This window comes from Triticum dicoccoides, chromosome 2B (assembly GCF_002162155.2).
Source record: "Triticum dicoccoides isolate Atlit2015 ecotype Zavitan chromosome 2B, WEW_v2.0, whole genome shotgun sequence".
NCBI classification, from domain to species: Eukaryota; Viridiplantae; Streptophyta; class Magnoliopsida; order Poales; family Poaceae; genus Triticum; species Triticum dicoccoides.
Genome location: NC_041383.1, coordinates 632,365,805 through 632,378,811, shown reverse-complemented (window position 1 = coordinate 632,378,811; position 13,007 = coordinate 632,365,805).

Here is a 13,007-nt window from a genome sequence, read left to right as displayed (position 1 = left end):
TAAAATTGATGATAAAGGGGCTGGAGAAGAGTCCACTTTAGCTAGAAGGTGACCCGATAATTCAGAGGGTGAAAATCTTCTTGAGAAAATCGATAAAAGTGGGATTGAAGAGATCAAAACTTTAAACTTTAACTAGTGATGTGCCCACTCTTTTGGATTACAAAGACTTTAATTATGATAGTTGCTCTTTGATTTATTGTACTTCTTTGTCGCAATCCATGATAAATTCACCCCATGCTTATGAACAAAATAAAGCTTTTACTAAACGTATTGTTGATGCTATGATGAAAGCTTTAGAAGAAAAGTTAGAATTAGAGATTTCAATCCCTAGAAAACTACATGATGAATGGGAACCTACTATCAAAGTCAAGATCAAAAATTGTGAGTGTTTTGCTTTATGTGACTTGGGTGCTAGTGTTTCTACAATTCTGAAATCTTTATGTGATGTGCTTGGTCTTACCGATATTAAAGAGTGTTCTCTAAATAAGAACTTGGCAGATTCTACTATTAAAAACCTATGGGAAGAATTAATGATGCTCTTATTATTGAAAATAGGAATTATGTTCCCATATATTTTATTGTTCTTGATATTGATTGCAATCCGTCTTGTCCAATTGTTCTTGGTATACCATTTTTACATACTATTAGTGTCGTGATTGATATGGAAGAAGGCAATATTAAATTTCAATTCCCACTAAGGAAGGGTATGGAACACTTCCCTAGAACTATAATTAGTCCACCATATGAATCAATCATGAGGGCATCATATGGATCTAGACACAAAGATGACAACACTTAGATCCTTCGCATTATGCCTAGCTAGGGGCGTAAAACGATAGCGCTCATTGGGAGGCAACCCAACTTGAATCTTTTTGCTTTTTGGTTTTCTTGTTGTTTTTAATTAAATATCCAATTAAAATTAGTGTTTGTGCTCAGCAAAGCCTTTGGGATAATTTGGATGATAGTTGATTCGATCTTGTTAAAAAACAAAAACTTTTGTGTTCGGAAAAATAATTTTCATAAATCACAGAAACATGATTTTGCTCTGATTGTTTTACACAAGATAGATATAAAAATTTCCCACGTTTTCCTAATTTTTAAAAAAAATTGGAGTTACAGAAGTATACGAAGTTCCCTGTTACTCTAGACTGTTCTATGTTTGATAGATTCTGTTTTTGTTGTGTTATGTGCTTGTTTTGATGATTCTATGGTCTTGTTTGAAGAGATTTTTCCATGGAAAAAATAAAATACAGTAGATATAATACAATAACAAAATATGAATGGGTTTGCAACAGTACTTAAAGTAGTGATTTGCTTTAATATACTAACGGATCTCACGAAGGTTTTGTTGAGTTTTGTGTGATTGAAGTTTTCAAGTTTTGGGTGAGATCGCGATGGATGAAGGAATAAGGATTAGCAAAATGCTAAGCTTGGGGATGCCCAAGGCACCACAAGATAATATTCAAGAAGTATCAAGCAACTAAGCTTGGGGATGCCCCCGAGTGGCATCCCCTCTTTCTTCTAACAACCATCGATATTTTACTTGAAACTATATTTTTATTCGTCACATATTGCTTTGTGTTTTAAGTCATCTATCCTTGCTGGAAACATCTAGTTGGGGGAGTCAAAATTATGTTGTGACTTGTTAGAATTGCTTTCTATGCTTCACTTAAATCTTTATGAGCTATGGAATTGCCCTAGTGCTTCACTTATATATTTTTGAGCACGATGTGCTTTACTATTTTTGAAGAAATGCTCTCATGCTTCAGTTAGATTATTTGGAGAGAAGAAATTTTTATGCTCATGTTCTTCACTTAGATTTGCTTGAGCTATCAAAAGCAACATATGGAATTAGTCCCAAAGCGATAGATATTCAAGAGGGATATAATAAAAACTTTCATGAAGATCATTGGACAAAATAAACTTGATTCTTTGTAATAGTTTTCTGATATGATGATAGTGATATGTGAGTCATGTTGATGAGTAATTATGTTTTAGTAAGAATATTGGTGTTAAGGTTTGTGATTCCCTGTGAAAGCACGAAAGTCAATAGTTATGTAATGAAATTACATCCTACTTGTGGTGCATTATTCGGTGTTAGTTATGCTTAATGCTCGCTTATGAGATTTTTCGTTTCTTGGTTGGATGCTTCTCAATCTTTTGCTAGACTTCATTTAGACTAAGTATGATCGCTACTTGTGCATCCAAAATCCTTTAAACCAGTTTTTGCCACATGAGTCCACTATACCTACCTATATGCGGTATTCCTTTGCTATTCTAAGCAAATTTGTATGTGTCATCTCTAATTTTCAAAATAAATTTTCTTTTGTGTGCTCGTACCGCTCATGAAATGGTAGGGGGTGGCTAATATATTTCCATGCTAGATGAGTTATTTCCAAGATGAGTGTTTATTCACTTGTCATTGCACGAGAGTACCACTGCTGAAGGATGCTGCTAACGTGACACTACGATCAGAGACCTTCGACGAAACTGTGTGCGATGCAATAATCGCAAACAGTGGTGTAAAAAACCATCAAAAAAGGTGCAAAACATTTGCGATGACGGATGCATCAAACACGGTTCAGATTTTTGTTGTGTGTGTGATGCAGGCCATACGGTTCAGCTCAATGAACTGTTTGTGATGAGGCGGAACAACAGAAATGGGCAGATAGATGAAGGTGTGTGCGATATATGGCATACAGTTCACTTGGATGAACTATTTGCATTGAGCCAAGAGAACAGAAACGGTTCAACTTAACAAGATGTGTGCGACATGCGGCAAACAGGTCTGCAATCGAAAATGTGTGGGAAGACCGATAACAACACAGACGATTCCTGTTAACAAGCCATGTGTGTTGTGAGCAAACGATTGCTAGTATACAATTGTCAGTGATTGATGAAATCGTCACTGACGGGTTCCATTGTTTAGTATTTGTGCGATGTGATTTTCTCTATCTACATAGATCAACATATATACTTAAAGACGGCATTGCATAACCAAATTAAGCATACAATTACGCAAGTGACTACACACATAACATTTTCACACACCAAAGTAAGCAATTACATGCATAGTAAACAAGGAGAAACGAGGATCTAATAATCTACTTCTTGTTGAGAGACGCTTGCCATTACTCTGCTTCCGGCTGGATCCCTGGCCGTTTTGGGGAAGGAGGCACTTCCTCATGTCAACGATCCGCCTATACATGTCGTAGCTCATGTACGCCTCCTTGGCCGCGCACACGACATGAGCTTTGTCGAGTTTCTCCATCCAGGTCGAGTGCCAGGCACGCTTGTCCTTGTTGCAGGAATCCTTCATATCTCTATAGTAGGGGTCAATGATGGCCTCGGCGAGGTGAACCAACGAGTCCTTCTCATTCTCCTTGATGGCCCGGATCTTGTATTGTCCCTGGATGTCGACAAGATTCTGGTAGGCGATGCCCGAATTCTTGAGCACCTTGACATCGTTGGTGATGTCCACCGTAGCGAACATGTAGTGGGGGTTGTTGACAAACCTGGTGAAACGCTCGCAAGGCCTTGTGGCCAGGCAGTACTGGTAGACGAGGATGTTGTTTCTTCATGCACATCTGGGTGACAGCAACCTCGGGACGAGACCCGGCACGAGCGCGGGTGTACTCGAGGTTGAACCCAACCACCTTGTACTTATCCTCAGCAAGCAAAAACTCAATGATGTGGATGGAGTGCTCCACCCAGACTGGGTTGTTGGTGTACACCACTGAGGGCTCCTTGAACCTTCGGTGGGTGTCCACCATGACATGCATGGTGAACGGATGCTCGTCGTCGGCAGCCGCTCGTTGTGGGTGTGCTTCTTGCAATGGCGGGGCGCTATCAAAAGGTTGAAGAGACACAAGGATTAAATGGCCGCTGTAACAAATGGGGGCCAGCCGGCCTGTAATCACCACGTCTTGTCACCATGTTCATAGCGGAGGATTCTAGTGCATGCTTGACAACACCACACTGCACACGTTTCGTTTGGCTACACATCGGCTAGAAGAGGGACAAATCATGGGCGTTTATTGGCAAAAAGCTTTGTAAAAACGAAGTGTGTGGAATGACTTCGGTCATAAGTTTAGCCGTGGGTGATGAGGTCAAAGATACACAGAAGGGTGATGATGGACACTCCAGTGCGATAATTAATTCTGCTCTCTACAGGGCACACGGTGGAATAAACCAACGGTGTGCATGATGTCTACTATGTAACTTTATTCTTGTAGACTCGTGTTGGGCCTCCAAGTGCATAGTTTTGTAGGACAATAGCAATTTTCCCTCAAGTGGATGACCTAAGGTTTATCAATCCGCGGGAGGTGTAGGATGAAGATAGTCTCTCTCTCAAGCAACCCTGCAATCAAATACAAGAAATCTCTTGTGTCCCCAACACGCCCAATACAATGGAAAATTGTATAGGTGCACTAGTTCGGCGAAGAGATGGTGATAAAAGTGTAGTATGGATAGTAGATACGAGTTTTTGTAGTGGGAACAATAAAAAACAGCAAGGTAGTAAATAGTAAAACGGAGCACAAACGGTATTGCAATGATGGAAAATGAGGCCTATGGTGCATACTTTCACTAGTGCAATCTCTCAACAATGCTAACATAGTTGGATCATATGATTATCCCTCAAAGTGCAATAAAGAATCACTCCCGAGTTCCTATTAGCGCAGAACTAAAGATACAAATTGTTTGTAGGGTACGAAACCACCTCAAAACTATTCTTTCTGATCAATCTATCCTAGAGTTCGTACTAAAATAACAGCAAGTCATTCTTTCCGATCAATCTAATCAAGAGTTCGTACTAAAATAACACCATGTGATGCATATCAACCAACTCTAATGTCACCTAGATACCCCAATGTCACCGCGAGTACCCATGAGTTAATTATACGATATGTATCAAACAATTTCAGATTCATAATACTCAATCCACACAAAGAACTACAAGGAGACCCCAAAGTTCCTATCGGAGAAAATATAATAAAAACGTGCATCAACCCCTATGCATAGATTACCCCAAAGTCACCTCGGGAATCCACAAGTTGAGTGCCATAACATATATCAAGTGAATCAAAATAATACCCCGTCACCACAGGTATTCATATGCAAGACATATATCATGTTTTCTCAGATCTGAACATTCAATCCGACAAGACAAAACTTCAAAGGGTAAAGACTCAATTCATCATAACATGAGTAGAGAGGGGAGAAACATCATATGATCCATCTACGTTAACAAAGCCCATGATACATCAAGATCGTCACATCTCAAGATCACAAGAGAGAGAGAGAGAGAGAGATTAAACACATAGCTACTGGTACAAACCCTCAACCCTGAGGTGGCTACTCCCTCCTCATCGTGGTGGCCGCCGGGATGATGAAGATGACCACCGTGATAATCTCCCCCTCCGGTAGGGTGCCGGAATGGGCTCCCGACTGATTTTCGGTGGCTACAGAGGCTTGCGGCTGTGGAACTTCCGATCTAGGGTTATTTCTGATGGTTTATCTATCTATAGGAATTTTTGGCGTCGGTCTCACGTCCAGATGGGCCTCGAGCTGAGCACGATACACCGGGGCATGGGTAAGGGCCCAGGCGCGCCCCGGTGGGTTGTGCCCTCCTCGTGGCTCTTCTATCCCTCCCACGAACTTTCGGGGGTCTCTTTTGTTCCAAAAAAAATATCGTCAAAAATTTTCAGCTCATTTGGAGAACTTTCATTTCTGCACAAAAAACAACACCACGGTAGTTCTGCTGAAAACAACGTCAGTCTGGGTTAGTTCCATGCAAATCATACCAAAACCATATAAAATTATTGCAAATATGGCATGGATACTTCATATATTATAGATACGTTGGAGACGTATCAGCATCCCCCAGCTTAATTCCTACTCGTCCTCAAGTAGGTAAATGATAAAACAAATAATTTATGAAGTGTGAATGCTAGCAAAGTGAACAAGTTTGATCAATGACAATTTGAATCACTTTTCCGAGCATCATAACATAAATTCTTTCATATAAAACTTATCATGACCAAGTAGAAACCAATTCACATGTTAAGGTTCAAACGATGAATTCTCTTGAAACTCAACAACCTATGTTCTCAGTTACCAAGAAATTGCAATTCAACGGAGTCTAAGTAAGAGCTCCACATACTCAACCATCATATAGTATTCTATATTGCTAACACTCACCGCATACACATGAGCAAAACATTTCAACCGAACACATAGAAAGATAGGGGCTTATCATTTCGCCTCCCAACCTATTCACCTCAAGGGTGATGTCAACAATAATAACTCATGCTACCCATATCCAACTAGATATATGTGCCTAGATATTTCCTCACCACATGATGCTTGCCAAAAGAGAAAAATAGAAAGGAACGGAGAGAAATATTTGACTCTTTGCATGAAAGTAAATACTTAAAAGTAAAAGATAGGCCCTTCGCAGAGGGAAGCAGAGGTTGCCATGCGCTTATTTGTTTGTATGCTCAACCCCTTAGTGCAAAATATGGCACGTTATATTGCCCCTTATGATAGCAACCTTTATTATGCAGTCTATCGGTTTTATTCTTTGCCATCACAACTTCGTACAACGCTCAATATTCTCCTACACTAAATGATCTAACACTTTAGAAGCAATTTTTATTGCCTTATTGCACCGATGAAAACTTACTTGAAGGATCTTACTCAATCCATAGGTAGGTATGGTGGACTCTTGAAAATAAGATTTGGGTTTAAGGGTTTTTTGGATGCACAAGTAGTATCACTACTTGGTGCAGAATTTTTGGCTAGCAAAGATGGGGGCCAAGCACCACATGTTGAAGGATCTATGACAATATAACTTCTATGTGGATATGAACAAACATAAATCATTACATTGTCGTCGTTGTCCAACATCAAATTTTTTGGCATATCATATTTTGATGGGGTCTCACAATCACAAAATATTTCCAGGATAGTGTATTTGCATGTGAAAGTTCTCTTCCTTCTACTAATCATTCATGAATTGCTTGTATGACCAATATTGTGATTGTCAAGCTTCAAAAGATTTCACTTTCTAAACCCAATGTGAAGCTACCACTAGACATGAAATGAACATATAATTTCAACTTCATGATATTCAATTAATTCAACAATTTACTCATATGATTTAAGTGAAGCACAAGAGTAAATGACAAGCTACTCCAAAAAGATATGAGTGAAGATCAAGCGAGTAGTTATGTAAATGGGTAGCTAATTGAGGACTCTCTTTTATTTAAAACTTCCAGTTCTAAGTATTTTATTAAAACATCAAGAAAAACAAAACGAAATGACATTCCAAGAATAGTACACATCATGTGAAGAAGCAAAAACTTAGGCTCAACCGATACTAACCGATAATTGTTGAAGAAGAAAGGTGGGATGCCTACCAGGGCATCCCCAAGTTTAGATGCTTCAGACTTTTTGAAATATAAATTTGGGATGCCTTGGGCATCCCCAAGTTTGAGCTTTTTTGTCTCCTTAATTCCTCTCATATCACGGTTTCCCTAAATGTCAAAAACTTCATCCACACAAAACTCAATAAGAACTCGTGAGATAAGTTAGTATAAACCAATGAAAAAACCTTATCATTCTCTACTGTAGAAAATCACAAAAATTATTATTCAACATTGCATACTAAATGCCTCTATATATTTAATACTCATATCCTCAAATAGAATCATTAAACAAGCAAACATATGCAAACAATGCAAACATAACAGCAATCAGCCAAAATAGTACAGTCTGTAAAGAATGCAAGTATCAATACTTATTAAACTCCAAAGGTTATGAAAATCTACCAAACTATAGAGAATTTATCAGAGCTTAGTGTGCAAAAAGTTTCAACATTTTATCACATTCTTACTTTTCTATGGAACTTTTGCAACAGCGGTAAACTTTCTGTTTTCAAACAGCAACAAGTATACTTGCAAAATAAGCATGGCAAAGGCTATCATTGCCACTTTTATTGAAATAAAAGATGCAAAACATTATTATAAATAACAGCAAGCAAATCCTAAAAAAATAAATTGACTCTCCAAGCAAAACACATATCATGTGACGAATGAAAACATAGCTCCAAGTGAGATTACCGATAATGTTGGAGACAAAAGAGGGGATGCCTTCTGGGGCATCCCCAAGCTTAGTTGCTTGGATCTTCCTTGGATATTAACTTGGGGTGCCTTGGTAATCCCCAAGCTTAGGGTTTTTTCACTCCTTATTCTCCTCATATCGACATCTTACCCAAAACTTCAAAACTTCAATCACACAAAACTTAGCGTAACTTTGTGAGATATGTTAGTATGATAAAGAGCAAACCATTTCACTTTTGGTACTGTCAAAGACAAGATTAATAATTGTTTCCACACAATGCATACTGTAACATATCATTTCCACAATTTATATTGAGCAATATAGGCTATAGAAACTAGAAAACAAGCAAACTATGCATTGAAAATAGAATCTATCAAAAACAGAACAGTTTGTAGTAATCTGTACTCAAACCATACTTCTGATACTCTAAAAATTATGAAAAAAATTAGTACCACATGAGAAATTTGTATATTAATCTTGTGCAAAAAGAATCAGCTCAAAAGCACTCTTCTGTTCAAAATGAGAGTTGTTTTTGTGAGCGCAAAATTTTCTGCTTTTTCAGCAAGATCAAATCAACTATCACCCAACATGATCCCGAAGGCTTTACTTGGGACTTTATTGAAACAAAAGAAATAAACATGATTAATAAAGTAGCTTAATAATGTGAACACACAAAAACAGTAGGGGTAAATGTTGGGTTGTCTCCCAACAAGCGCTTTTCTTTAATGCCTTTTAGCTAGGCATGATGATTTCAATGATGCTCGCATAAAATATAAGAATTGAAACACAAAGAGAGAATCATGAAGCATATGACTAGCACATTTAATTCTAACCCACTTACTCTTCATAGGGATTTTGTGAGAAAACAACTTATGGGAACAAGAATCGACTAGCATAGGAAGGCAAAACAAGTGCAACTTCAAAACTTTCAACATAAAGAGAGGAAACTTGATATTAGTGAGAAGCCTACAAGCATATGTTCCTCTCTTATAATAATTTTCAGTAGCATCATGAATGAATTCAACAATATAACTATCACATAAAGCATTCTTTTCATGATCCACAAGCATAGAAATTTTATTAGTCTCCACATAAGCAAATTTATTCTCATGAATAGTAGTAGGAGCAAAGTCAACAAAATAACTATCATGTGATTTAAAATTAAATATATGATGACAAGTTTCATGGTTATCATTATTATTTATAGCATACATGTCATCACCAGAATCTTCATATATAGCAAGTTTGTTCTCATAGTCAATTGAAACCTCTTCCAAAATAGTGGATTCGTCACTAAATAAAGAAAAGACCTCTCGAATCCAATTTCATCATCGTAATCATAATAAATAGGAGGCATTCTACCATTATAACAAATTTGAACATCAAAACTTGGGGGAATAAAAATATCATCTTCATCAAACATAGCAACCCCAAGCTTATGGCTTTGCATATCACTAGCATCATGGATATTCAAAGAATTCATATAAGCAACATTGCAATCATGCTAATCATTCATGGATTCTATGCCAAACATTTTATAGCATTCTCCTTCTAACAATTGAGCACAATTTTCCTTTCCATCATTTTCATGAAAGACATTATAAAGACGAATAATATGATGCCACCTAAATTCCATTTTTTTGTAGTTTTATTTTTATAAACAAACAAGTGATAAAACAAGAAACTAAAATATTCGATTACAAGATCTAAATATATACCTTCAAGCACTCACCTCCCCAGCAACGGTGCTAGAAAAGATCTTGATCTCTACTACGCAACTTTATTCTTGTAGACTCGTGTTGGGCCTCCAAGCGCAGAGTTTTGTAGGATAGTAGCAATTTTCCCCTCAAGTGGATGACTTAAGGTTGATCAATCCGTGGGAGGTGTAGGATGAATATAGTCTCTCTCAAGAAGCCTTGCAATCAAATACAAGAAATCCCTTGTGTCCCCAACACACCCAATACAATGGAAAATTGCATAGGTGCACTAGAACGGCAAAGAGATGGTTATAATAGTGTAGTATGGATAGTAGATATGAGTTTTTGTAGTGCGAACAATAAAAAACAGCAGGGTAGTAAATAGTAAAATGGAGCACAAATGGTATTGCAATGATGGAAAATGAGGCCTATGGTGCATACTTTCAGTAGTGCAATCTCTCAACAATGCTAACATAGTTGGATCATATGATTATCCCTCAAAGTGCAATAAAGAATCACTCCCGAGTTCCTATTAGCGGAGAACAAAGGATAGAAATTGTCTGTAGGGTACGAAACCACCTGAAAGCTATTCTTTCCGACCAATTTATCCTAGAGTTCGTACTAAAATAACAACAATCTATTCTTTCCGGTCGATCTAATCAAGAGTTTGTACTAAAATAACACCATGTGATGCATATCAACCAATTATAATGTCACCTAGATACCCCAATTTCAGCACGAGTACCCATGAGTTAATTATACGATATGTATCAAACAATTTCAGATTCATAATACTCAAGCCACACAAAGAACTACAAGGAGACTCCAAAGTTTCTATCAGAGAAAAGATAATAAAAACATGCATCAACCCCTATGCATAGATTACCCCAACGTCACCTCGGGAATCCGCAAGTTGAGTGCCATAACATATATCAAGTGAATCAAAATAATACCCCATTGTCACCACGGGTATTCATATGCAAGACATATATCATGTGTTCTCATATCTGAACATTCAATCCAACATGACAAAACTTCAAAGGGTAAAGACTTAATTCATCACAACAAGAGTAGAGAGGGGAGAAACATCATATGATCCATCTATGTTAACAAAGCACATGATACATCAAGATCGTGACATCCCAAGATCGCGCGAGAGAGAGATTAAACACATAACTATTGGTACAAACCCTCAGCCCCGAGGGTGGACTACTCCCTCCTCATCATGGTGAGCGTCGGGATGATGAAGATGGCCACCGATGATGATCTCCCCCTCCGACAGGGTGCCGGAATGGGCTCCTGATTGGTTTTCGGTGGCTATAGAGGCTTGTGGCGGCGGAACTTCTGATCTAGGGTTATTTCTGATGGTTTCTCTATTTATAGGAATTTTTGGTGTCGGTCTCACGTCCAGATGGGCCTCGAGGCGAGCACGATACACTAGGGCACGAGAAAGGGCCCACGCACGCCCCGGTGGGTTGTGCCTTCCCCGTGGCTCTTCTGGCCCTCCCATGAAGCTTTGAGGGTCTCTTTTGTTCCAAAGAAATCGTCAAAAAATTTCAGCTCATTTGGAGAACTTCCATTTCTGCACAAAAAACAACACAACGGTAGTTCTGCTAAAAACAGCATCAGTACGGGTTAGCTCCATGCAAATCATACCAAAACCATATAAAATTTGTAAACATTGCATGAATACTTCATAAATTATAGATACGTTGGAGATGTATCAGTGCAAAAATGTCGAATATCATAGTCAAGTTAGCTATACAGATCGTGTGTTGTGAGATCGACAAGGTAAACCGATTCGAGAATGGTCAATAAAATCTAAGACCATTGCATATTAAGGTCAAAATAGTGCTACCAATATACGAGTCTCATACGATGCCATTTCATCGATTGTACCACAAAAGCTCGAAATATTACAAGGTTCAAATTCCAGAGTTATATGGCTCAAATTCGAAGAGTACAAGGTTCAAACTGATATTAGAAATGAAATTTGGCTCATCAGCTGCAAACGCTCATGCTGATCTACTGAACATGGATATCAGAGAGGTTCAAACTAATATTACCACATCTAAGTCTGGTTTTGAAACCTCACAATTTTTGCAAAGGGGTCAGCAACTAAGAATTCATGTATGGGGTTGACACGATGACATCCAATTACTCTATCATCTAAAGTTCCAAAATGAAATTCAGCATTTTTGGAGCCTATTTGATTCTACCGCAGGCATCGGCGCTGATCAACAAACCATTCATTTTTGCGAAATAAATGTAGGGCAAACCTCATTACCTTCAACACCCTTGCTCTGACAACAACAAATTTCAGAGGGATTGTACCAATAAAACTTTCTTGGGTGGACAGATTTAAGAAGGATTTCTCCCTCCTTACCTATAGGGTCAAGGAAAAAGCATAAACATCTCATCCCTATCATCCTTTCTTCTGTAGTCTAGCAAACCTTTCACCCCCCCCCCCCCAAAGCGGGGGTTGAAACATGTAAAGACACCATGTAATTTGTACAACATCTTATTAATACAATCATAACAGTGGGAGGTTCTCCTACTATTCAAGATTAAAAAAACGAACCTGGCAAATGTAATCTCCGGTAAGTTCCCTCGGTAGGAGTTCAAATTAATTTCTAAGAGATGCAGATCTAGGCATTCGATGGGATTGTTATATTGTATCACATTATCCACCACTGGGCCTAATCTTATCTACAAAAGAAGAAAACATGTTAGTGCCTACATGCAGTTTTGAACACTCACTACTAGGGAAAACCTTATACACAGGAGCTTACTAGTAGCGCTTTTTAAAAGGCACCGCTGCTACTAACTAGTAGCACTAGGCCGTAGAAAGCACTGCAACTATGCACTTAGCAGTAGCGTTGTAGTTATAAAACACTCTACTACTATGACTGCCAGATCGTTGCCGACAGGCCAGGCATACTAGTAGCGCTTACTCCCTCGAAGCGCTACTGCTATGGTTATCAGCAGTAGCGGGTTTTAGGATCCAACGCTACTACTACAGGCACCTTATCCACACTCTGGCCCGCGCGTGTCCTCACTCTCCCCCTCACACTCTCACTCACCTTCACACTGCGCTGCCATCGCTGTCGCCCCCAAGGTAGCTGCCGCCGTTCCCCGCGCGCCATCGTCCCCATGCCGGTCCTCCCCCACCGGTCGCCCTCGCCC